Source organism: Podarcis liolepis (assembly GCF_965112155.1).
Source record: "Podarcis liolepis genome assembly, chromosome: 1".
In the NCBI taxonomy this organism is placed as follows: Eukaryota; Metazoa; Chordata; class Lepidosauria; order Squamata; family Lacertidae; genus Podarcis; species Podarcis liolepis.
This window is the reverse complement of record NC_139554.1, coordinates 100,437,559-100,460,648: the sequence shown is the minus strand read 5'-3', so window position 1 is coordinate 100,460,648 and position 23,090 is coordinate 100,437,559. Positions and strand designations below refer to the sequence as shown.

Here is a 23,090-nt window from a genome sequence, read left to right as displayed (position 1 = left end):
ACAAGGCCAATCATTTTTCTCAAAGCATTTTTTTATTGCTACAGTTTTCTGACTGTCTGTGTGGTCAGCTTTAATTCTTGCGAATTTTGTCTTCTACTGGGAAGTATCCACACTTTGCTCTTTTATTACTTGTTGTTGTTGTGGTTGCCTCCTCCTCGGTGTCTCAGAATTTTGAACTCTTCTTCCTTTGTCTCCAAAAAGGAAATTGCTAAAAGCATTTCCACCTGGATGTTTGAATTATTTAAGTTGCAGGAACCAGACCTTTTCCCTCCTGAGTAGTTGTGTGTTTTAAAGGCTAAAATTGCTTCATCATGCCAAAACAAAAGTATGCATACATTATTTAGTTAAACCTGAGGAAAATACAGACTTTTTCTAGTGATCTTCTTATGGCTAGCTACTTACATTTCAGAATAATTGATGGGGTTTGTCTTCCTTCTCTGAAGTAATACTGTGAGTTTTATCTACTCCGTTTTGCAAGATAACTAGCAAAATCTGTCGATTTATCTGGACTGTCCTGTATTTAAACAAAACAAAACAAAACTAAATGAGATGATATAGTAGACTATGTAAGCACTAATATTTCACGGTGTGTGTGTGGGGGGGAACTATACAAATTTTTCCTCTGCAAAGAACAGGTAACATACTGTAGTGAATGTTCCCAATGCCATAGCAAAGGTTGTGTCAGCACTTTCATTATTATCTCTGTTTATGAGGAATTTATAGCTCAACTGTAAAAATACAGAAGGAGCAATTTTTTAAAACCTACTTCCAGCTGACATTTTTTATTAACGCTGGGCCAGAGAGTCATACTCTCACTCTCACTGAATAGTACCTTTCCTTCTTCAATAAGTTTTGTTAGTTAGCCAGCCTCACTATAGGTCAATGCTTATTTTGAAAAAAATCTTGCTTTTTGTAAGTTAGACTATGCTTAAGTATTATTTTAGTAAAGGACTGTGATTCAAACACAGGCATACACACTGTTCCGTCAAGAGACCTATGAAAGTGATGGAAATGTTTCCTTATAATGCAGAGTCTTTGGATAGATAGTATTTGATAGTATTTAGATAGATAGTATTTGATACATGAGCTGGATGCGACCTGTTGTACAGAAAGTCTTTGACACCTAGTATAGCAGAACTGCATTTCTGCATGTGTGCTCTAGGTTGATGTAATAGGTTCAGGGGAAATTATTTGCTTACTTCTAAATTATTATGGAGAAACAGTTGCTTCCAAATTTGGGAATGAGGAAACGGGATTAAGTAAATGGTACACCCTCTACTTCCTAGCTTAGAATTGCTAAAAGTCACACATGATATTTCTATGTCACGATGACAGGCCACACTCAGATCTTTTATGTAAGCACTAAACTTGGATGTTGGACAGATATCAGAAATATTTGTCAATGGACTAGTGTGCAGTTAAATATATATGCGGTAGCCATCATTGGACAATCATTCATCCATCCCCTTTTCAGCATGAGAAATCGGTCCAGGAGGTTTTCAATTAACCATCATTTTCTGTTTCATCCCAGTCAAGAAAACTATAGTTACCAGCTTCAGAACAAGCCAAGATATTAAACTATGGTTTGAAGTTGGTTTAATATTAGCTTGTTCCAAAATTAGTAACCATATGATACCAGTTTGGGTGAAATGGAAAGCCATGGTTAATTAGAGGCTTCCTAGTTTAATTGTAGGTTGTTTGAAGAGAGAAGGAAAAGCTTTGCATGCAACAGCAAAAAGCAAATTAATATTTCATCTTATTAAACTGAGATGTGATAATCTAAACTGGTTCAGTGGAACATTCGATTTTGCTACCAGGTAATATGTGCTACAGTTCTTCCATGTTTATCATGGCCTTTGCAACATAATATACAAATCATACTTAATGTGCAAAGTATTCGTGAGCATGTAGGGAAAACTAGGTTTTGAAAACATGTTAAAGAATTTTCAAGGGCAAAGTGGAAATGGAGAGCTCCAATCCCATTCCTAATTGTGAATGCAGAACGAATGGGACAAGTATAATTAAGGAAGCTGGTTACATTTGTTCCTAACATAAGCCATTGAGAGAGGTTGATCTGTGCAAATGGCTGCATTTGCAATGAGCATGCATAGCCTTAAGTTTTACAGTTTGGACTCCAAAAAATTGACATTTGAAAAACAATTAGCCCACAGATTAGACTCCTAACAGTGCATCCAGCAAAGCTCATGAGAGTTCACCAAATGACTTAAGAGTAGGGGTATGGCGGGAATCCTTTAACTTTTGTTCTCTGTGCCAAAAACTTGCAAACATCTTTGACTAAGCTTGAACTTGTAGTGGATTCAGACAATCACATCGTCCCCGTACTCCTACTATTGCCTCTGACTGAAAAGACTCACCTTGAGGTGGAGGCTAAGACTATCACACAGTGATGAAGCCACTACACACACACACACACACACACACACACACACACACACACACGCTGAAAACATGAAAGCTTCAGAGTTAATTGTAAATAGCACCACTTTTAAGGCAACCTAGCTATGCAGGGATCAATCACATGATGACTTCAAATGAAACTGCAGTGTTTAAAAAAAAAACAGGAAGGAAGGAAGTTAGATCTATATGAATTCCTGAATGATTGTAAATTATAAGACTGCAACAGCATATTGACTTAAATTTGAATTGCTTGTCACTTTCATAAAAGTGCATCAGTCAATGGCTTATCATCAGAGTCTCCATTCATGCTTATTTTCAAGCTGTACTTTCAGGAATGACCCAACATATATAGCACATGTAGAACATTTTATTGCTTTCCACCTGTGTATGTTAATTTATCATGATCGGTTTGAGTTTTAATCCTATCTTCCGAATTGTCACCAATTCCTTATGATTGGGTATCATTTGAACATGTCATGAAAGTACTATTTACCTCGACAACATAATATTTAGAACATGAGAACAGTTTTACTAGCTCAAACAAAGGGTTCATCTGCTGTGACATCTTATATAAACTCTGAGATCATGCCTGCCCCTTTAACAGCTTCAAAGCAACAAGATAACTTACATCAGCTGTGCCTCCTGTTGGTTCTTTCACTAGTTCATTTCCTGCTTCTCTTTTGCACTCCTCATTTTCTTCACCATAGTGAATTAGGCATGGGCATAGTCACGATTATTGTTGGGGGGGGGACACCTCAGTTTGCTATTGATTTTTATTGATTTGGGAGGGCAGCTGCCCCCCTGCCCCTCCTTGGCTACGCCCATGCAATTAGGACTTTAGTACAGTAGTGGAGAAACAAGGAGAAATGTGCTGTGGCTGTCCCACTTTTTGGTGTGTCATACCTTTGAAGGGGTACACGTAATCTCTGCCAAGTCAATTAATTCCAAATTTAGAGGGCATTTCAGAGCAGGACAGAATGCTGTTGAACCCTGCACAGCTTTCAGCAGTGAAACTCTTGGCAAGAAGATTTATGTGCTGACTATTGTATTTAGTAATCACTGGTATATCTTGGCAGTTCTTCAACTGTGGCAAAGCAAGTAAGGTCTGCTCTATATATGAAGTAGAATGTGGTTTCAGAAGGATCTTTGCAACACAAAGTTGAGGCTCAAGAGTCTTAAATGCTCCCTTGCATGTAGGAAAGTAGCACATTCACCACACCCTACATTCCAGCTGCACACCAGCACCATGGGTGAAACAACAACAAAATGGTGTCTGTCACCAGCAGCCAGATGTGGAACAGTCCATTCTACCACCTCATTCTTCTGCACAGGCAGACCAGGCCATGCCTACCTCAGTCAAGAAGGAAATAATAAAACGGAACAAAAGTAACCAACTGATGCCATCATACCACCATATCGGTGGCACTATGGTACCTGGCAAGAATGCATAACCAAGTAGTTCTATCACCATGAAATAAAGCTGACTCCATCAACTAAGAAGAACCTAACATCCTCCCCCCTTTTACTACAATGATACAGGACCTTGGTATGATTCAGTTGCGCCATACTGTAAACAACACAACAATCCCTCCAGATTTAAGCCCAGTTCCCAGCAGTGGAGCTGGACCACCACACCAAACAGTTGCTCCATCGAACAAAACAGAAAACTGACAGATGACAGGCCAGCTAACTCCCAAGGAAGAGAGAGAGTAGAGCCAGTGTGGTGTAGTGGTTAAGAGCGGTAGTCTTGTAATCTGGGGAACCGGGTTCGCGTCTCCGCTCCTCCACATGCAGCTGCTGGGTGACCTTGGGCCAGTCACACTTCTCTGAAGTCTCTCAGCCCCACTCACCTCACAGTTTGTTGTGGGGGAGGAAAGGAAAGGAGAATGTCAGCCGCTTTGAGACTCCTGAAGGGGAGTGAAAGGTGGGATATCAAATCCAAACTCTTCTTCTTCTTCTATAGAGACTTATGGTGGCTCCCAACGGAAGCCCCTTAGGCGTCATTGGCTTCCAACCATGCCACTCAGCATACCTGGGCCTATATCTATATTATGCTGGATCAGAGGGGGACAGCATCTTCTGTCAAGAGGTGCATTGTTATGTACCCACTTGTGAAGTTCCTGCATTTTTTTAAAGGAAGGGATATCAGAATCATAGTCTATGCTATGCCATTAATCTGCCCCTTCCTGTTCTGAATCAAGCTATGCAGATGGGCTCTATTTGAGCTAGGCCTTGGTCCTGTAGACTGTCTCTCTGTGAACAGGAAAACCTTGAAGAAATAGCAGTGCTTAGGTAGTACCTGTGACATGGGAATCTCCATACTTTCCTTTCAGAGCTCCTCTACTCTTCAAGGTGAACCCTTGTTCATCTACATCCTTACCATTTTAAGTATTGCTTACAGGCTCAGGACCTCCCTGAAGGCAACAAGTAAATATTGTCAGGATTGGCGTCTGATAATAGACAAATATCTTTGCAACATTTTTAGAGTTCTCAATACTTTTATTCAACCTGTCCCTCCAAGCTTGTTTTGATTACGTTTTTATGTACCTCTTGTGTATGCCAAAGAAAGTAGCCCATTTTTTCTGAACTGGAGAGAGAAAAACAGGAGTCCTGGAAGGAGTGTTAGTTATTAGCTTCTTCTTTTTTAAAAAAAAAGAGAGAGAGAGAGAGAGAGGCTGACATGGGCATTAATTCATTATCAGTCACTTCAATTTTTGTGCTGCAAACTTAAACATGTTGGGTCATGTAATGTTTATCAAGTTACAGAAGACAAATGCATCATCAGGCAAAATATTTGGTAAGATAAGATTGAGTCTGAAAGACAAAGCATCAACAACCTATGGGGCTGACGCTTAACTCAAGGCCAATTCACCTGGCAGCATGTTAGTCTAACAAATATGCACCCCACCATGAATATTCGCTTTTGTTCGCCTGGATAGAACTTGTGCATGGTAAGGTTTGCTGTATGGCTCAATTTGCCACAACTAACAGCCTTCTTAAATGAGTTGTGCAGATTTTCATCACAAAGTTTGGCCTAGGAATAGTGGAGGTTTGTGCTCGTGGAGAACTGGCTTCGCCACTTCCCCACATGCCACTCAGACCAAATAGGCCAAAACGTCTGCACCAACTGCAAAACAAGCTCAGTCCAGGGTCTTGTGAATGGCTCCATGGCAGCAGAGGAGAAATAAAGCACAATGCTGACAGGCAGTTTCCCATAATCGTGAATCTAATTCCCTTGCTTAGCCTGTATTGCCAACCGAAAACTACCGTTTTGCATTATTAGAAAGAAATGTACTGCATGTAACCATAATATAAAGAGACCTGGCTGAATAAAACTGTTTGCTGAAATATTGTTTTCAAAATACACAGAGTCATTTCACACTTTAACTTACACCTTTTCATTACCTGCTAATAAAACTAGAATGAATAGATTTGCCTAAACTTGTTTTGCTAATAGTGTTAGCCTCCTGGGTAAGGCAAACCTTCAGAGATGCACACACTAAATTATAACAGCCGCTGTGCTTTTCTCCCCTCCCTCCTTTTTAAAATTATCTTATCCAATGATAAGAAATGGAGCTCCCTCCCCACCTCACCCCATTCCAAGACAGGCTCATATAGGGGGGCCTTATTTCTGCTTCCTCCACACCCAGAGCTATAAGCATCCTTGTACCATAGATAACAGAGTTAAGTATAGAAAATGCATTGCTCAGTTCCTGGTCTCTCTACTGCCATGTGAATGATAAATCTTAAAACAGGGGTTATAAATCTCTCTTTTTTTTATTAAACTTATAACATGACTGCTGCACAAATAGTGTGCAAATAGAGAAGGATATACATTTAATTTATTCCCAGGGAACTCTGTGAAAGAACATAAATTGCATTTTGAAAGCTTCCCACCATATAAAAGTTCATTTTGATTATATGTGTGTATGTGTGTGTTAATTGACATTTCCAAACTGCATGCCCTTCCTTAAAGAGCAAATATCTGTCATGTAGTTATAAAATCAGCTCTAATTTTCTTACTATGAAGCCACAGATAATCAGCCTGTAAATTTCAGCCATGTTGCTACTCTCCACGTATGTGAAGCCGTAAATTCAAAACCGTATGCAGGTTGGTGAAAATTGAGGTCTAGGCAGCAAAGCATGTCCATAAACTTTTCTCAGGTTATTGGAATAGAACAAATCAAAAGCTGTTCCTGGTTGTATGATATTCTCTTTTGATAGACCCAGACTGCTTGTTGTTAGCAATCCAAGTGCAGAGGTTAGTCAGAGCAGAATGTAATTTCTAGCAATCTGACAGACCTGAGGATTGAAGCGGCAGGTTTTCCCTTCCGATTTCAGGGAATTGCTTCTTACTGTGACAAATGATTAGCTGTTATCTCTGACTGAATTTGATTTCTACAAGCAGCTGAGTCAGGTAACTTTGCAGCATTTGAGAGCTGTTTTGTTTCGTTGTGTTTTTTTATTTTTTTTTACAGTAAATGAAATCGGCTCTCAAACACCTCCCCCAGTCATATGTAGCGCAAAGCAAATCTTTCCTGTTGGGAACAGTGAACAACAACTGTCTTTTTTCTTTTTCTTTTTCTTTTTCTTTTAGTATGTAGGGAGAGTGTTAACCAGAGGCAGATTTACCAGTTTATCTCAACTTGTGACTGATTGGATGGATGGATGGATGGATGGATGGATTCGGAGAGGAACTTGATGGATGTTAACATCTACATTCAGCAACATTACAGGGGAATTCCTTTAGCAAGGCACTGTGGGAGAAAGCCAGAGCTTTCAATGCAGCATGCAAGCCATAAACAAAACTACTCAGAGTGAGGTGGTATAAACTGGGTTACTAAATTTGGTTTTGCATTGTTTCCACACAAGGGACTGAATTGTAATGTTAATCTGATTAGACTCATTAAGAATGCAACTCACCCTAGTGCAGAGAGTCCACTGGGAGGTTTTCTGCATCACTTCACCTCACATTAAAGATTTAACCGTGGCTTGACACTTTTGATGGTGATGGTGGTAGGACTGGTGTGTACTAACTGTTTGCGGGGCTGATTTCCCCCATCCAAATCTTGGTCTCAAGTCACTCTTGCTGGGCTCAGTTCTTTCACCCTTCACAGGACGGTGGTGGAAAGCCCAGTTATGATATCATGGTATCAATACTAGCACATGCCTAGAGGACAACCATGTTTTCCCAAGTGGCTCAGGGGCTATCAAAAATAATTTGGAATTCAGATGAACAGGAGTGCTATTTATGGAGGGATATACAGGCATGGTTCCATGTGACCAACACATATTCTGAGAGATAAGAAAAGGAAGTCATATATTTGTCTTTAAGGAAATGCACTGCTGGGTTGCAGCCTAATATAAGGTGGGTCACAATGGCAGCATTGCCACCGTAAACATGTATAATTTAAAACCAGTTAATAAGTTTCCAGATACAGTGGTACCTCTGGTTATGAACTTAATTCATTCTGGAGGTCCGTTCTTAATGTGAAACTGTTCTTAACCTGAGGTACCACTTTAGCTAATAGCTTCCCGCTGCCGCTGCGCGATTTCTGTTCTCATCCTGAGGTAAAGTTCTTAATCTGAGGTACTGCTTCCAGGTCTGTAACCCGAGGTGCTTGTAACCCGAGGTGTTTGTAACCCAAGGTACCGCTGTATACATTTGGACTAAAGGTGAGCACAGGGTCCGAAAAGATCTGTTAGGGCCAATAACATACTGGATATAGGATATAGAACAGGACTGAAGTTGTAAAGCATTCCCAAATTCCCACCCTGAAACTACTTCTGTGTCAGTATTCATATGAAACTTTCATGTGCCCCTGTCATGTGTGATCGGTGCTCGTGCATAATTTTTTGCTATATACATGTTTGGAAATCACAGCCAGTCACAGCTTCCCAGTGCATCTACAGGCAGTAAAAGACACATGTATTTGCGGTTATCTCACATTATGGCATATGCATGGATTGTGAGATAATTCGAAACGGGAGCTCTTTCCAGTTAGGAATTGTATGTACATTGGAGCAACCTCCAGTTACTGCAAACTTTGGCAAAGCCTAACTGTTTTACTGTTCCTTATCTTGATTATATGTCTCATCCTTGAGCCACTGTACTGGCAAGCTCACAAGTTTGTTTCTTGGTAGAGGGCATGAGGAATTCTAGAGCATGAAAGGCACCATAGGGGGGAAAATGTTTCTTGATCTAGCTGAATTCCTGATTCATTGTGCAGCTCATGAAACAAGAACGATCTTAATAAGTGAATTCTATGAGATTTCTTTTCCTGTTTGACTTTTGGCACAGTAGTCATTGGGGCCTGGTTTGAGCCTGGGGCTTGGTTTCAATCAGACTTTTGTTTGCCTAAGTACCAGTGTTGTCGTCATGATTATGGCTCATAATCCTTTTTGTTGTATTTTGGATAGTCCCTCTTCCCTCTCCTAACCTTCCCTCCCCATTTTGGTCATATGCCCTTAAAATTCCTGCTCAAACTGGCTGCTGGCAGTGGGCGCTCCTCATTTTCTCAACTGATCCTGCCATTTATTGAGTAATGTAAGCTCACAATGTGCCTATCGTGAGTGCCAGCTGTGAAACAGAAGCGTAGTCCTCCTGCTAACCTCTGGTTAAGCACCTCTCAGCTGGGTTGTCACCTACGTGCACCCATAAAGACATAACAGAGTTGTTCAGGTTGGATACAACATGTTGGCAAATTCTCCTAAGCGAGTCCTGTTGAAATGGCTGTGGAAATGTGACGTTGCACAGCATCCATTCCTTTCGCCGAGACTTATATAGAACTTCCCAGTGGATTTGGTCTTGCTGGATTGGCTATGGTTTATTAGAAACAAGAATAAACGCAGTCTCGAATTAAAGCATCTCAGAAATGGCTGCTCGCTCTACACCATTACAGTGGTACCTCGGGTTACATATGCTTCAGGTTACATACGCTTCAGGTTACAGACTCCGCTAACCCAGAAATAGTACCTCGGGTTAAGAACTTTGCTTCAGGATGAGAACAGAAATCGTGCTCCGGCGGTGCAGCAGCAGCAGGAGGCCCCATTAGCTAAAGTGGTGCTTCAGGTTAAGAACAGTTTCAGGTTAAGAACGGACCTCCGGAAAGAATTAAGTACTTAACCAGAGGTACCACTGTATTTCGAAACACAAACATACCACCGACATTATATGGACCCTGGAGGAGTTGTAGCCTACATTTTTACATGAAGCAGAGCACTGAAATAGAAGATGGGGTGAGGAGGACAGGAAAACTGATATGATGCATCTGACCTGACTCAGGTCTAATCGTGGCCTAGACCAACCCAGGGCTCGGCCAAACCAAGAGAAATTCTTTCTGCCTTATATATATCTATATATCCTGGCTTACTAGTTCAGAGGGCTCGAGCTCCCTACTGCCACTCGCTACACCATGCACATCACATTTCTCTGATCAGTATACAGGTAAGACTAGCCCGGCATCATTAAAACTTCTTCGTTTGGGTGATTAATTTTGTTTTGTTTTACTATCAGCTTTTGAGTTAGTTCCGAAGGCAATGGAATTAGCATGCCAGATGTTAACAGGAAGGATGTGAATTAGTTTAAATCTATAACGTACAAAGTAAATAAAGTGATAGACTTACAAGGCTATACATTTCCTGTTTGGGTTTTTTAACGAATTCCCTTATCTGGGTATACTTGAAAGGAATATGTCCTACTACAGAAGGCGAATGCCTTGAGGAATGTAGAAAATATTAAAGGCTTTCGTCAGGCGTTTAGGCTCGGTCCAGGTTTCCTGTGTAGTCAGTCCTCTTGTCCCCACGTAAATGTTGGGCTCCCCTCCCCTTATTCCTCCTGCTTTCTCTTTCTCTTGAAGGGGAAGAGTAAACTCTCCTCGCTGCCTGGCGGTGTCAGATTAAATACCGAGATGGCGACAGGAAAAAGGCTGGGAGGAAAAACAAAAGACAGGGGGGTGAGAGTTATCAGGTTGGCGACGGAACTGCAGGCTTGTCGGACTCCAATTTACAGAAATCCAAACAGATTTTAGTTGACACGATCTACAATCATTACCGCCGGAGCAGAGCTAATTAAGAAATTAGCTTTCCTGATTGCCTGTTCTCACAGTGATGAGTAGTTGAATAATGTTGTGTGGCTGAAATGTTCTAAAACCCAGAGAGTTTATCAACTGTTCGGGTTTTTATAAGAGTGAGGCTTTGTTAACTTTGCAAAATTGATATAGTATCACTCGGGCTGTATCACCTCTTTGGTGTACCTGTTTTGCTACATTCTCCTCACTCTCAATAGTGATTAGTGCAAAAACGCCTCTATTTCCTAAAAGGCACATCTGCAGATCTGTAATGTCAGAAAAGGCTTCTGTAGTACACGGTGTAGGTTCCAGTTTTTAATCCTGCTGCATAGGTTGCTTTTAAGTTTTGGCCTTTTTACAACTATGTACACTCACAGCTGGCATAACTTTAGGTTAGCTTTCATGACATTGCATGAAACTGGGGGTGCCTATTCTACTCTCCAAAACCAGCACACCATACTAAGGGCCTGTTCATTCATCTACTGTGTATATAGCCAGCTTACTGCTTTTCTTCAACCTTGATTTACGCCAGTGAGCCCCCCCCCCCCCCCCCCGCACAGACAACTTGAAAATTGCTAAGTATCTTGGCAGACCACTTAATGCTTTTTCTGCTTGTTTGGAGCAATTATAATGTGCTGTGCAAGGGGCTGTATGATTTTTTAAGGTATTTTTATTGCTTATTTTATTTATTATGTATTGTATTTTATGGTATTACAGTTATACAAAAAAATACAATATAAGAAATAAAAGAGACAATTAAAATACAATTTGAAATCATTTATGAATATTTAATGTGATGGATGTGCCATCTCCTATCATCAGCCACAAATCCACAGACTTACCTGATGAAAGTTGTGAACCACAAAGTGGTCCATGAGCCACAGTTTGGGAACCCCTGATTTATACAATACGTGTGTTGACCAGCTCATTTTTAATCAACTTGACATGGTGAGAAATTGTGCTCAGGCAACTGCCAATAAAATCCGTGCTTTGTTTTAGTCACGTTTGTGACAAAATATCCAGATAATCCAATTGCATCATACACAAGGTTTAAAAAAACACACGCTGCACAGAGAGAGGTTTTGTGTGAATTGTCCCTCAGCTGCTATTCCTCAAAACCTGCAACTATGCTGTGGGTTAAGAAGCAGGTTTCTGGAACCCGTGTCTTTCTCAGTTACTTTTTTCAACTGAAATGTAGAGTTATGGAAATGACCTGCAGAAATATTCTTGTTCCAGTAATAATAATAATAATAATAAGAAGAAGAAGAAGAAGAAGAAGAAGTAGTAGTAGAAGAAGAAGAAGAAGTTATGTGAGAACTTTTAGAGTGCTTCTGTTTTGTTTTGTTTCTTAATTTCAAGTCAAGTTTGTCTTAAAGCAAATAGAAGCCACTGAGTTCAGAATCATACCCTTGGTCTCCTTCTGTTTTATGCATTAGGTTTTCCAAAATAAATAAGGCGTTAGAACTAACTGTCACCAAGCAAGTTTCCCAAAAGTTGGTGTGTAGTTATTTATTTGAATGAATATGACTCTGTGCAAATGGGCAACTTGTAGGTCTGAAATGAATTCAGGAACCATCTGCCTTTGGCTTCTGGTGTACTACACCATTATGCCTTCCATTAATCTTCCATCAATTTCTTTACATAATCTACATAATCTGCAGCCCTCCAGATTTTGCTGGACTACAGTCCCTACCACTACTGAGATTTGGCCATGCTGGCTAGTCTGATGGGACCTGCAGTCCCACAACATCTAGAGGGCTGCAGGTTCCCCATCCCTAATCTAGAGCCCAGGAGTCACCCCCAAACCAACACAACTCAGACCAAAAACATCACAAGATACATCCTGTGTGCCACTTGGAAAGTGGTATGGGAACAGCAGGACCAGAGGAAATAAGACTGGGGGCCAGATGTGACCAGTAGGCCACTACTTGGCACTCCCTGGTAGATTAAGAGGGCAAAAGCCCCCATGAACCAGCTATATAAATATATATTGAGTCTCAACAGGTGCCTATTGTGCAACAAGCACCCTCCCACTTTGTGGGCATTTTTGGATGACAGAGTGTCATAGTTAGAGAACAGAAATGGACAAAACATGATATATGAAAGATGCCCAAAGGTAAGGGGAAATTAGCTAGCTCAAGGAAATAAGCCAAACCACGGGGTGGGGGTGGGGGTGGGGGTGGGGGTGGGGGTGGGGCCTGTCCAGAACTGCCTTATGACAAGTCAAATCTTAAGATGACTTGAGATTTCCTCAAGTCAAAGTTCCTTCTTTCGGTGCTGTTGTTAAAAAAAAAAAGCCTACGACACTTCATATATTACGACACACATTTTCTTACATGGGTTATCCTAGTATAGCAAATTACGTAGTTTGAATAAAATGAAATTAAATCTTAGGGCAGCCTGCAGGTTCATTTCCAGGTTCTTGGATGCTCCCTGCTTGTCCACATCTTGTTTTGTGGACACATCTAGGAAACCTCTAGTACGACCCATGATGTATACCCCCATCATTCATCTAGAATGGTTTAAGAAGCCATTTGGGCTGGGGAAAGGGGGGGCTGTTCTTGAAGGTAACTGGAACAATATGCTTTTGACACATCAAAAGAGAATGAGGGGTTCCTATTTATGGCTTTGGCGGAGCTTTCTTTTTAGTATCAATTCAAAGAGCAGATTTTAAAGACCTCCTGAAACAGGGGTAGGCAAAGTAAGGCCTGGGGGTCGGATGCGGCCTAATCACCTTCTCAATCCGGCCCGCGGATGGTCCGGGAATCAGTGTGTTTTTACATGAGTACAATGTGTCCTTTTATTTAAAATGCATCTCTGGGTTATTTGTGGGGCCTGCCTAGTATTTTCACATGAGTAGAATGTGTGATTTAATTTAAAATGCATCTCTGGGTTATTTGTGGGGCATAGGAATTTGTTCATTTCCCCCCCCCTCCAAAATATAGTCTGGCTCACCTCATGGTCTGAGGGACAGTGGACCGGCCCATGGCTGAAAAAGGTTGTTGACCCCTGTCCTAAAACTATGCTGGCAATAGGTTGGAAAGCAGTAGAGTGGTACCTCGGGTTACAGACGCTTCAGGTTATGTGTTTTCGGGTTGCACACCTCGCCGAACCCGGAAGTACCGGAACGGGTTAGTTCCGGGTTTTGGTGCTTGCACATGTGCAGAAGCGCTGAATCGCAACCCACACATGCACAGACGCAGCACTGTGGGTTGTGAACGCTGCAGGTTGTGAACGTGCCTCCCACATGGATCACGTTCGCAACCTGAGGTTCCACTGTACAGAGGAATTCCAATTGCATTTCACAGTGAGTGGTAGTTATTTACACAAGTATTTGCACCTGACTAGATTGGAGTTGATTTGGCCAATGCCATGATGATCAAAACGGAGATAAATGGGGATGTGATGGGCATGGTGACTTGTCAGATAGGCAGGCAAAGTTGTGCAGTCTCAATGCCTGAGGAGGAAATGGTAGTGTTGGAAGGAGGGGTTTCGATTTGTTAGCCACTAGGGAACATTTTGGTACAAGCAAGGCCTGTACAAAGGGGATGGTTCCACTTGAATCAAGAAGGAATCAGACTGTTGTCACTTACAATAATAATTTTAAAAATCTGGAAGAGTAGCTTTTAAAATGATTGTGGGTAGGTAACAGGAGCTGAGGAGCATTTTGTTCAGAGCAAATCATTCAGAAAATGTTTATGATCATTCAAATGAGGCAGAGTTAGAACTAGACACGGAAAGAGGGCACTATGGATTTTAGTGTATTGATGGCTAGAAGATGCAGTGATGGACACCATTTTTAATGGCTTTAAAAGAGGATTAGACAGATTCAGGGAGCGTAAGTCTACTGGCTGGGGTGGCAATGTTCTACCTTCACTGATGGAGGTGGTATGCTTCTGAACGCTAGTTGCTGGGAATTACACAGTGAGAGAGGGCTTTTGCATTCAGGTCCCGCTCATGGGCTTTGGATAAACATATTTGGTTGGCCACAGTGAGAACAAGATGCTGGACAAGATGGGCCTTTAACGGGGATCTTCTGATGTTCTTGATGCTAGCTTGTTTCAGTCACATCATGAGGCTAGCTTGTTTCAGCGACAACGGAGAAAGAGTATATAAACCCCAAATGCAAATCAGGAAATTGCATCCAGTGGGCAAATCATCACCCATCACCCATAGATCAGGGATGAGGGATGTGTGGCACTCCATATGTTACTGGACTCCACCTCCCATCAGCTCCAGCCAGCATGGCCTATGGTCAGAGATTATGGGAGTTCTACTCCAACAACACCTGGAGGGCCACAAGTCTGTCCTACCCCTGATATAGACCTGGAGGCCACTACTTTCTGCAGAGTTATGTGTGCTTAAGTGTTATTGAGATCATTCTGTGCCCTATTATATTGCCTGTTTCTTGTTAAAGAAAACCAGGCCATATGAAGTAACAAAGAAAGTTACTTTGAAACAATGGAAGGGTATCGTCATTATCTCACAGCCAAAAGCTACCTTATGGGGTTCTTGAAAGGCTAGCATAGCACTATGAGCTCTATAGAGGTGGAAGAAGGTGGAACTAGAACAGTTAAGAAAAGATCCACACAACCGACTATTTTACAGGGACCACGAGCAGAGGGGCAGTAGAGGGAAACACTATTAGCAGGCTTTTCTGCCACGCTCGTCAGCGCGCCACAATAGCTGAGTGCCTCAGATTTATTGGCAGTGTCCATAGGCCCATCCCAGGACAATTAACTTGATGACATAGTGGCACAAATGACATATTTGAAGTTATTATAATAAGGCTACATAGAGAGGATCTCAATAGGCCTGCTGACAGTACTGTGTGCTCACTTGGCAGATTATCTTGTAAACACCCTGCTTTTAGGGATGCAAGCACACTTCTGCCCTCACATCTTGGGATGTCTTCCGCTCTTTGTTCATCTGCGAGCCTGTTAGCTGGAGGTTCAGCTTATTCTATTGACCACATTGTGCAGAAAGCTCTAATTGCCAATGGGATTTTGGGAACACTCGTGTGCAGACTCTACAGCCAAAAAGCTACTAGGTGGGGTTGTATACCACATACCTGGGGACTTAGAAAGAGCCAGGCTCTCTGATTTGGAGAGTTAGGACTGGTTTACACCTCTGTCTATCCCATGATTCCTATACAAGGGTCCAAGAAGCTTTTCTTTTGTCCCGCTGCTTTCCCTAGGAAAACCTGTTGTTTACTCCTGAATTGGAACAACTGTCAATTGGGTTTTCTTCTCAGACCCGTCCGTCGAAATCATGGGAGAAACAGAAGTGTGGATGAGTCTTTACTTTTGGTGGCTAAAATGATGGTTTTTAGGGAGCTGCAGTGAGGCTAAAAACAGGGTTGTAAGTTCAAGAGCTATTGGATCTCACAGCTAAAGGTAGAGTAGAGTAGAGTAGAGTAGAGTAGAGTAGAGTAGAGTAGAGCAGAAGGGAAAGCTTGGGACAGTTTCAAACCTCTGGCAAAGTTTTCCAGAGCTGTTTTCAGACTAAAGTAATACATGGGCCTTAGAACAATTCCTTACAGGCATGTAGTGGCAGGGCATAATTCTTCTCTCTGATCTCTCACTTTCACTTTCCTTCCCTCCTTCCTTCCTTCCTTCTTCCAGACTCCACAGTCACTGAGGGCTGATGCTAGGAGGGGGTGGAATGAGAGTAAATGAGTGGTATTTGTGGAGTCAAGGGCTAAACTAGGGGATGCAGGATAGCGAGGGTGACTGGATGGTAAATTAGCCCAAGGAGAAACTGTGAACATCCCGATAGAGACTGATTTTAGCCCCCAGCATTTGTTATAAAGGTTTTAGTGTATATGCCAACAGAGTTCCGAAATATAATAAAACTATAATAAAGTACCCTGAAATAACACAGTTATGAATTTGTTAAAGCTCTTTACACTTTATGCAGTGGATAATAGCGACACTTATTCCATAAAACACATTAATTTATATTGTGTTATATAATGCATTTGAAATAACAGTTTTGTGACTTGACATTACACAAATGTATTCGTAGTATTATTTGTGGTCTAACTAAACAATCACTTCCCAAAGAAGTTACATTATGCAGCAGTGTTTCTGATCTGAAAAGTACAGTATGGGTTAATTTAATGTGTGTATTTTTCTTTCTTTCACTGGACTTCCTTTTGCCAACTTTACCTTGTATAAATAATTTTGCCTGTGAGAGTCTTTATGTGGAATGCAGATCGACTATTACTTCCTGAACAGATTTAAATTTAACACCAATTTAGTCACTGTAGAATTCCAGTATTGGGAAAAACAGCTTCCATAGGGCTTCTACAATGTGCCAGAAATATGATCTCATACGTAGAAACAAATTCAAATGTGTTTTCTTTTACATATGTTTTCTTTTCATATATTTTTCCCCCACCTATGCTTCTCTTTTATCCCGAAGTTGCTTCCACTTTGTGCCAGATCTCTGAGAACCTGGGATAACTGGTCTCTTGTATGAGGTAACTTTTAATAAAAATGGCCAAAATCCATCTTTAAAAACAACAAAAACAACAAAAAAGACATTTAATTACAGCAGCTAGGTTCAGATTACTTAAGTGACACAGGGTGGAACCCAGTGTACTACTGCACATGTTTTATTTGTGCAAGCATATCCCTTTGCCAGACAGAACGATCCTCCCTCCCCTTTTCCTGAGTGCTGCTCTGGTGGGTTTCCTGAGCCCTGCTCAGCCAATTTGGGGGAGGAGCATAGGGGAAGAAGAGGAGAGAAGTTCCTGTTGCACAACCAGAAGCCATTATATGGTGCTTCCACTGACAGGGTTTGTTAGGTGAATCCCACCCAAAGTGTATCGTCGGGCTGAATACACTTGCATTGAAATAAATGTGTGGTGGATGAGCAAAGCATCAGAAATCCACAAGAACCGTCCAGAGGTTATCAACCCAGTAACGAAGGCTACATTTTTAACTTCCAGTAACACACTTGTACATAAAAGTAAAAAAGATGTACAGCGAATACCATTAACAGCACTGTGGGGAGAATCACTTCATCACGTCTAAAATGCTTGGAATTAGGAGAATGGAATTTAGTGTGACACTCTTTTAACCCATTGTTTTCAATGTCCAGATAGCCTCATCTCTGTACGGACTTGCCATGGATGCTGCTTCATGTAAATTAAAGCCGCTTCATGTGAATTAAATGGTACTTGAATGGTTATCGTAACATTACCCGGCTTTGAGTATTTAGAGTATTTGTTTGAGTTCATCAGTTCGCATGGTGGGAACAGGATCCTGTTTTTCTGAATCTCAGGTCTTTTACTTGAGCCACCAGTCCTGCTGCTGTCAAGGCAAGAACCAAGGTTGTTACACGCTGAATTTTCCTAGTGATTAAGATATTTAACACAAGTTTTTCCTGTAATTACAATACATTGGGAGAATTCCGCGGTGCTCAATGGCTCTCAAACTCACCTGCCAACTGTGTAGTAGCCCAGGGCTGCAATATATGCAAACAGAGAATGAGCTGATTACCTTTGTGATGTTCTGCTTAGTTTGTTTCCCTCCTCCTGTTAACACAATACCCATACATGTTTAATAGTTTGCCATTTACTAGGAAAGGTATACACTTCAAGGTAAATTTCTTTACGATAAATGTATGTTTGACATCATTTAGGCTCCTTCATTAACAGGGCTTGAGGAGATGTCAGCCCATGTGAAGCAAACCCAGTAAAATCTTAGCTTTGTCCCATGCGACCTGAGAAAGTCAAAGCAGCAAAGTCTTCCTCATTGATTTTTAGAGCTTTTAAAGGGAAGGCACACTCTCAGAGCAAAGGTATTCATGTGGCAAGAACTTTGCCTGTCTATTCTACAGCGCCCAGTTGTAACATTTGAAGGGGGCAACCACTGTCAGTAAACAAGATGCAGGAGATACACTCTAGGGAACTGTAGCCAATTGCTTTATATGGTTCCCCAGGGCATTTCTAGCTTGCTCTCCTGTTTTTCATAGCTGCTATGGCACTCACGTGGTAGAGAAAGGTCAAACATGTCTGCTACACAGAAAGCATTATGGGTACTTATTGTCAGTTGCGTTTCTCTGTGCAAGTCCTGAGTTATGGACATGGTATCTCTTGTCCGACATGACTTAACTACCACTGCAAATAGGTTCACTGCTTCTCTGTTGCCTGTTTGTGACAGAAGTTAGCAAGAGAAACCCTATAGCTAGGATTCTACCCTCTGCCCAAATGGGCTGTGGTGTTCACACATTGCTGGTGTTCTCCAGTCAGAAGGCAGAGCGATTTGATGATGTTATTTGAAGCATTTGCCCAGCTGTGGTGAGGCTGCTCCCTGACTGAATGGGCTGCTCTGGGGCTTGTATATCTGCTCTAAAATAGGGCCTTGCTTAAAGCATTCTAGTCACCACATGACAACAACAGGACCAGCTGTGAGACCCTTGGCATATGGCAGCCTGATGTATGTGGGCAGTTTGGAAGGAGCAACGCTACACCCCTCCCCTCCAGAAATGACCATATTTGGAGAGGAGAAGGTGCAGGGGGGTGGGGGAAAGAAGGAAAGAAAATAAATCCATTTTCCTTGTTTCTTGTGGCAGAGCTAAGGGGCAAGATTGATGTACAGGATGGGGTCTAAAAGCTGTTGTTAGAGGAGCAGACACACACACAGAAACAGCGTAAGGCTGACACATAAATCACCTAAGCACTACTAAATCCCCAAAGGCATTCCCATTAAGTGGAATTCTATCCCTATTAGGCAGCAGTCATTGCTATTAAGTATCATTAGGTTTAAATCTGCCCCCAGAAAGAGGGCAGATTGATACTGGGAGTTTTGCCTGAGTAACGACATCAGGACTGGACGCTGAGCAGATATCCCAGTTGTACCCTTCCCCCGCCACATGACTTCATGGAACTCAGTGCGGGAATGGAATTGAATGTGCCCACTCCCAGCACATCATATTAAGGTTAAAAATATATCTCCTCGTCTGCATTCCCCAAGTGAGTAACATTTCCAAACCCTTCTTTCGCATACCTTTTAAATAAAAGAACAACCTGCACATTGTTGGAAGTTAATATTCAAACTAGAACATAATTGCTATTTTCTCCTAGCCCGATTTTTAAAAACAAACACAACAACGAACACACACACAAACACACAACATGAGCAAATGGCTTTGCACTTCTCCAATATTTTTTATTTTTGGGAAAAAAAGTATTTTCTTGCTATAATCCAGCGGGTAAGAATCTAATCCTAAAAAAAACCCCAAAGGCCAATTCTCACAAACCTTTCCCCTGCACGATGCATGTGCTGCTAGTGCTTAGTTCTAACTGCTAGTGGGGATGGTCACGAGCAAGCCGGATGGCGTTTGCCCAACTCTGCGTTGCATGAGCTTTTGTGCACTGGAATTTTCAAGCATTCGCAGTAGTGTGAAAAAGTCAGCGTGGAAGTTCTGTGTGTATTGTCGCTCTGCATATGTACACCTTCTTGCATAGCATGGGTGACTAGAAGTTGATTCAACTGCTACATCAGAAGCAGTTGTGGGGGAAAGCCATTTTATGCATGTTAGCCTTTCAGAAAGGCGAAATGTAAGTGCATCTACATATCTTTTAATATTATTTCCCTTAGCAAGATAAATGGTATAAATAAGCCTAGGAAGAGCAATTCTATACTCCATTTATGCCAGGACTGGGGGTGTGCTGCTGGTAGAAGGAATTCATCATCATCACCCTGTCGGTATAGAGACAGGGGAAATGTGCCCCTGTTAATTATCCTCAACTGCTATTGATATCCTCTTGGACCAGATGGCTGAGTTAAGAGGTGGATGGCACTGCTTTGCGGTGGTTCTGGTCCTACTTGGATGGTAGTTTCCAGAGGGTGATGCTTGGGGATTGCTCTTCAGCCCCATGGAGCTGTCAATGTAGGGTTCCTCAGGGTTCAATTTGATCCTGTGTTGTGTAACAACTACATGAAACTGCCGAGTGGGGTTATCTGGAGTTTTGGAGTACATTGTCAGCAATATGCTGACACAGCTCTATTTCTCCTTCACGTCTGCAGGTGAGGCAGTGGATGTGCTGGACCGTTGTCTTGCCTTGGTCATGGACTGAATGAGAGCCAACAAACTGAAGCTCAATCCAGATAAGACTGAGGCATTGTTAGTGGGTGGTTCCCTAGACCAGATGGATGGGAGGTTTCCTCCTCTTGATGGGGTTATACTCCCTTTCTAGGAATGGGTACATAGTTTGGGGATACTTCTGGGTCCTTTGCTGATGCTCAAGGCTCAGCTTTGCCCCTATCTGGACAGGGATAGCCTAACTACTGTTGTCTATGCTCTGGTATCCTCTAGGTTAGATTCCTGCAACACCTTATACATAGGGCTGCTTCTGAAGACAGTCTGGAAACTTCAGCTAACGCAGAATTCGGCAGCCAGGTTGCTCATCAGGGCATGATAGTTTGAGCATATTACATCAGTCCTGGCCTGACTCCATTGGTTGCCAATTAGATCCTGGTCCCAATTCAAAGTGCTGGTTTTGACAACGGGGATGGGAGGAGAATACACATGTACTTTGCAGAAGGTATTCCACTTTGCCTTTCTGACCCGTGCAGGGTACTCCGTCCTGTCACACATACCCCAGTTTCTGAAGTGAAGCTTGGTGCTGAGTGGTGGTGCCTGGAGTCATAAGGCAAGGTACTCATTAAGTTTCTAAGCAGAGAAGTCTTAGCAATGGACTTCACTTCCCATGTGTGTTGTGGGGCCAGGCTGTTTTGTGCAAAATGCTCAAATGCCCTATCACCAGAGATCTCGCTTGTGAGCTTTAAGTGTACATGACACGAAGCCAGAGAGATGGAGCTCCATGCTGTACAGTGCACGCCCTGTCATTTGAGTTAAGCTCTCTCTGTGTGGGGCTTATATATTGGAGGCAGTGGATGTGGAGTTACACCATATCCTATGCTCTGTTCTGGCAACATGGACAGGGTGGTCCTCATCGAGAACAATGGGATGATGATGATGATGATGATTTGTATTAGGGCTGGTATGAACTGGCACTGTTGACCAAGGCAAGGCCATGAACTGAAGGTGTATAGCAGGGATGGGGAACCTCAGGACCAGGGACCAAATGTGCCGCTCCATTCCTCCCTGCCTGGTCCTTGGAACTCTCCTCAGGCCACACATCTCAATGCAACTGCTTCACACACCAAGTGGCTTTGACTGACCGGATTGTGTCTGAGAACTCTCATAATGCCTCTTGCTTGTCTTGAGGGAGAACAGAGAAGGGTGAAAGTGTGTGAGTGGAAACTAGCCTACTATGTTCCTCCTCCTGGTTTTGCATTTGGTCCCACACACCACAGGCACATGGCCTTCAGAAGGTTGTCCAGAATTGCATGCAGTCCTTGGGCTGAACCCCCTCACCCATGCACCTTCCATGTGCTGCTCACGTCCCATGAACAACTCCATCCCATTTTAGCTTTTCTGAAGGCATATCTTTACCAGCAGAGCATTCTGCCACTGTATTGTAGAAATTCCACCCGCGTACCTGCTATGGCCACAACATACCTGGCATTCCACCAGCAAACGGTGGCTTCTGGTAAACTGTATAGCACCTCAGCCAGCAGATCTAAAGTGCTGAACAATATTTCTGCCCTAAATTCTCTTTTACGCATGCAAGCTCTATGCCCAACTTAAAATGTTTAGTTGCCAGCAGAGGGAAGATATCACAAATGCAGTTCCTCATATGTATAGGTTATAGATGAGTCTCAAAGCTTCTGCTAATCATTTGTTGACATGTAATAATTTGGTGATTTATTTATTTTTTACCTTAGCAAACAGTATTTCGGAAAAGTTGAATAAGTGAAAGCTGAAGAGAAAGCAATAAGGAATGTATAGTTTATTCTGGGTAGAGGAGACAAGAGAGAGCCAGTTTTATAGCATATCTTTATCAACTTAACTAAGCAGGTAGGGTGTTCATTAGCAAGGCTCAGTTTAAAAAAAGAGAGAGAGAAGAGAATAAATGTGGAAGAGTGAGAAGAACAAACAAGTCAAAGCATTTGTTCATGCTGCAATCTACACATCAATTATCCTGCTGTGCTAATTACCACCTTTCCATACCCCAGGTACCTAAGCATTCACACTTACTTACTCTTTCATGCCTCTGATCAAAAAAGGAAGAAGAAATAATAATAATAGAAGGGAAGGGAAGATGAACCCAGAGGTGAAATAAATCTTTAGATCTAAAATGTCCTTTACATATGAAAGTATAAATAAAGACTGCTTTAGAGGAATGAAACATTTACAAATATTTTAATTGCAGAATTTATTGGTGTCTAAAAATACATCCAGACATTCTGCTGGCAATCTGGAGATGGCTATAGGTAAAGAAGGATAATGCATTGGAAACACAAGCTGGCATTGTATGTTCCATCATTAGGAGATAATGGCCAATAAATATCAACTTTACAAATTAAACTTAGAAACTACTCCTGCTGCCGAACTGCTCTCTCCAGCGAGCTGCATTTGCTGAGGGCTGCTGATCACAATTAAGTGTTCTTTATTCTGATGAAAACCTAAGACTAGAATCCCCATTTGGCTTGTGGGCCTCCTGGTCAGGGTGCTCCTTTTCTC

The 23,090-nt window shown here is 42.0% G+C and overlaps 1 protein-coding gene and 1 long non-coding RNA gene across 11 annotated transcripts in view; both read left to right on the top strand.

Moving 5' to 3' along the window:
• Window positions 1-23,090, top strand: part of ZEB2 (zinc finger E-box binding homeobox 2) — a 165,911-nt gene that overhangs the window by 78,258 nt on the left and 64,563 nt on the right. The gene's annotated exons all lie outside the window — the stretch shown is intronic.
• LOC310703357 overlaps window positions 10,628-23,090 on the top strand; it is a 26,268-nt gene continuing 13,805 nt past the window's right edge. The window contains exons 1-3 of the long non-coding RNA XR_014524092.1: window positions 10,628-11,984; window positions 13,150-13,272; window positions 13,345-23,090. The exon at window positions 13,345-23,090 is cut by the window's right edge and continues 13,805 nt beyond it. This is a non-coding gene — a long non-coding RNA (uncharacterized lncRNA). The remainder of the gene's footprint in view (window positions 11,985-13,149; window positions 13,273-13,344) is intronic.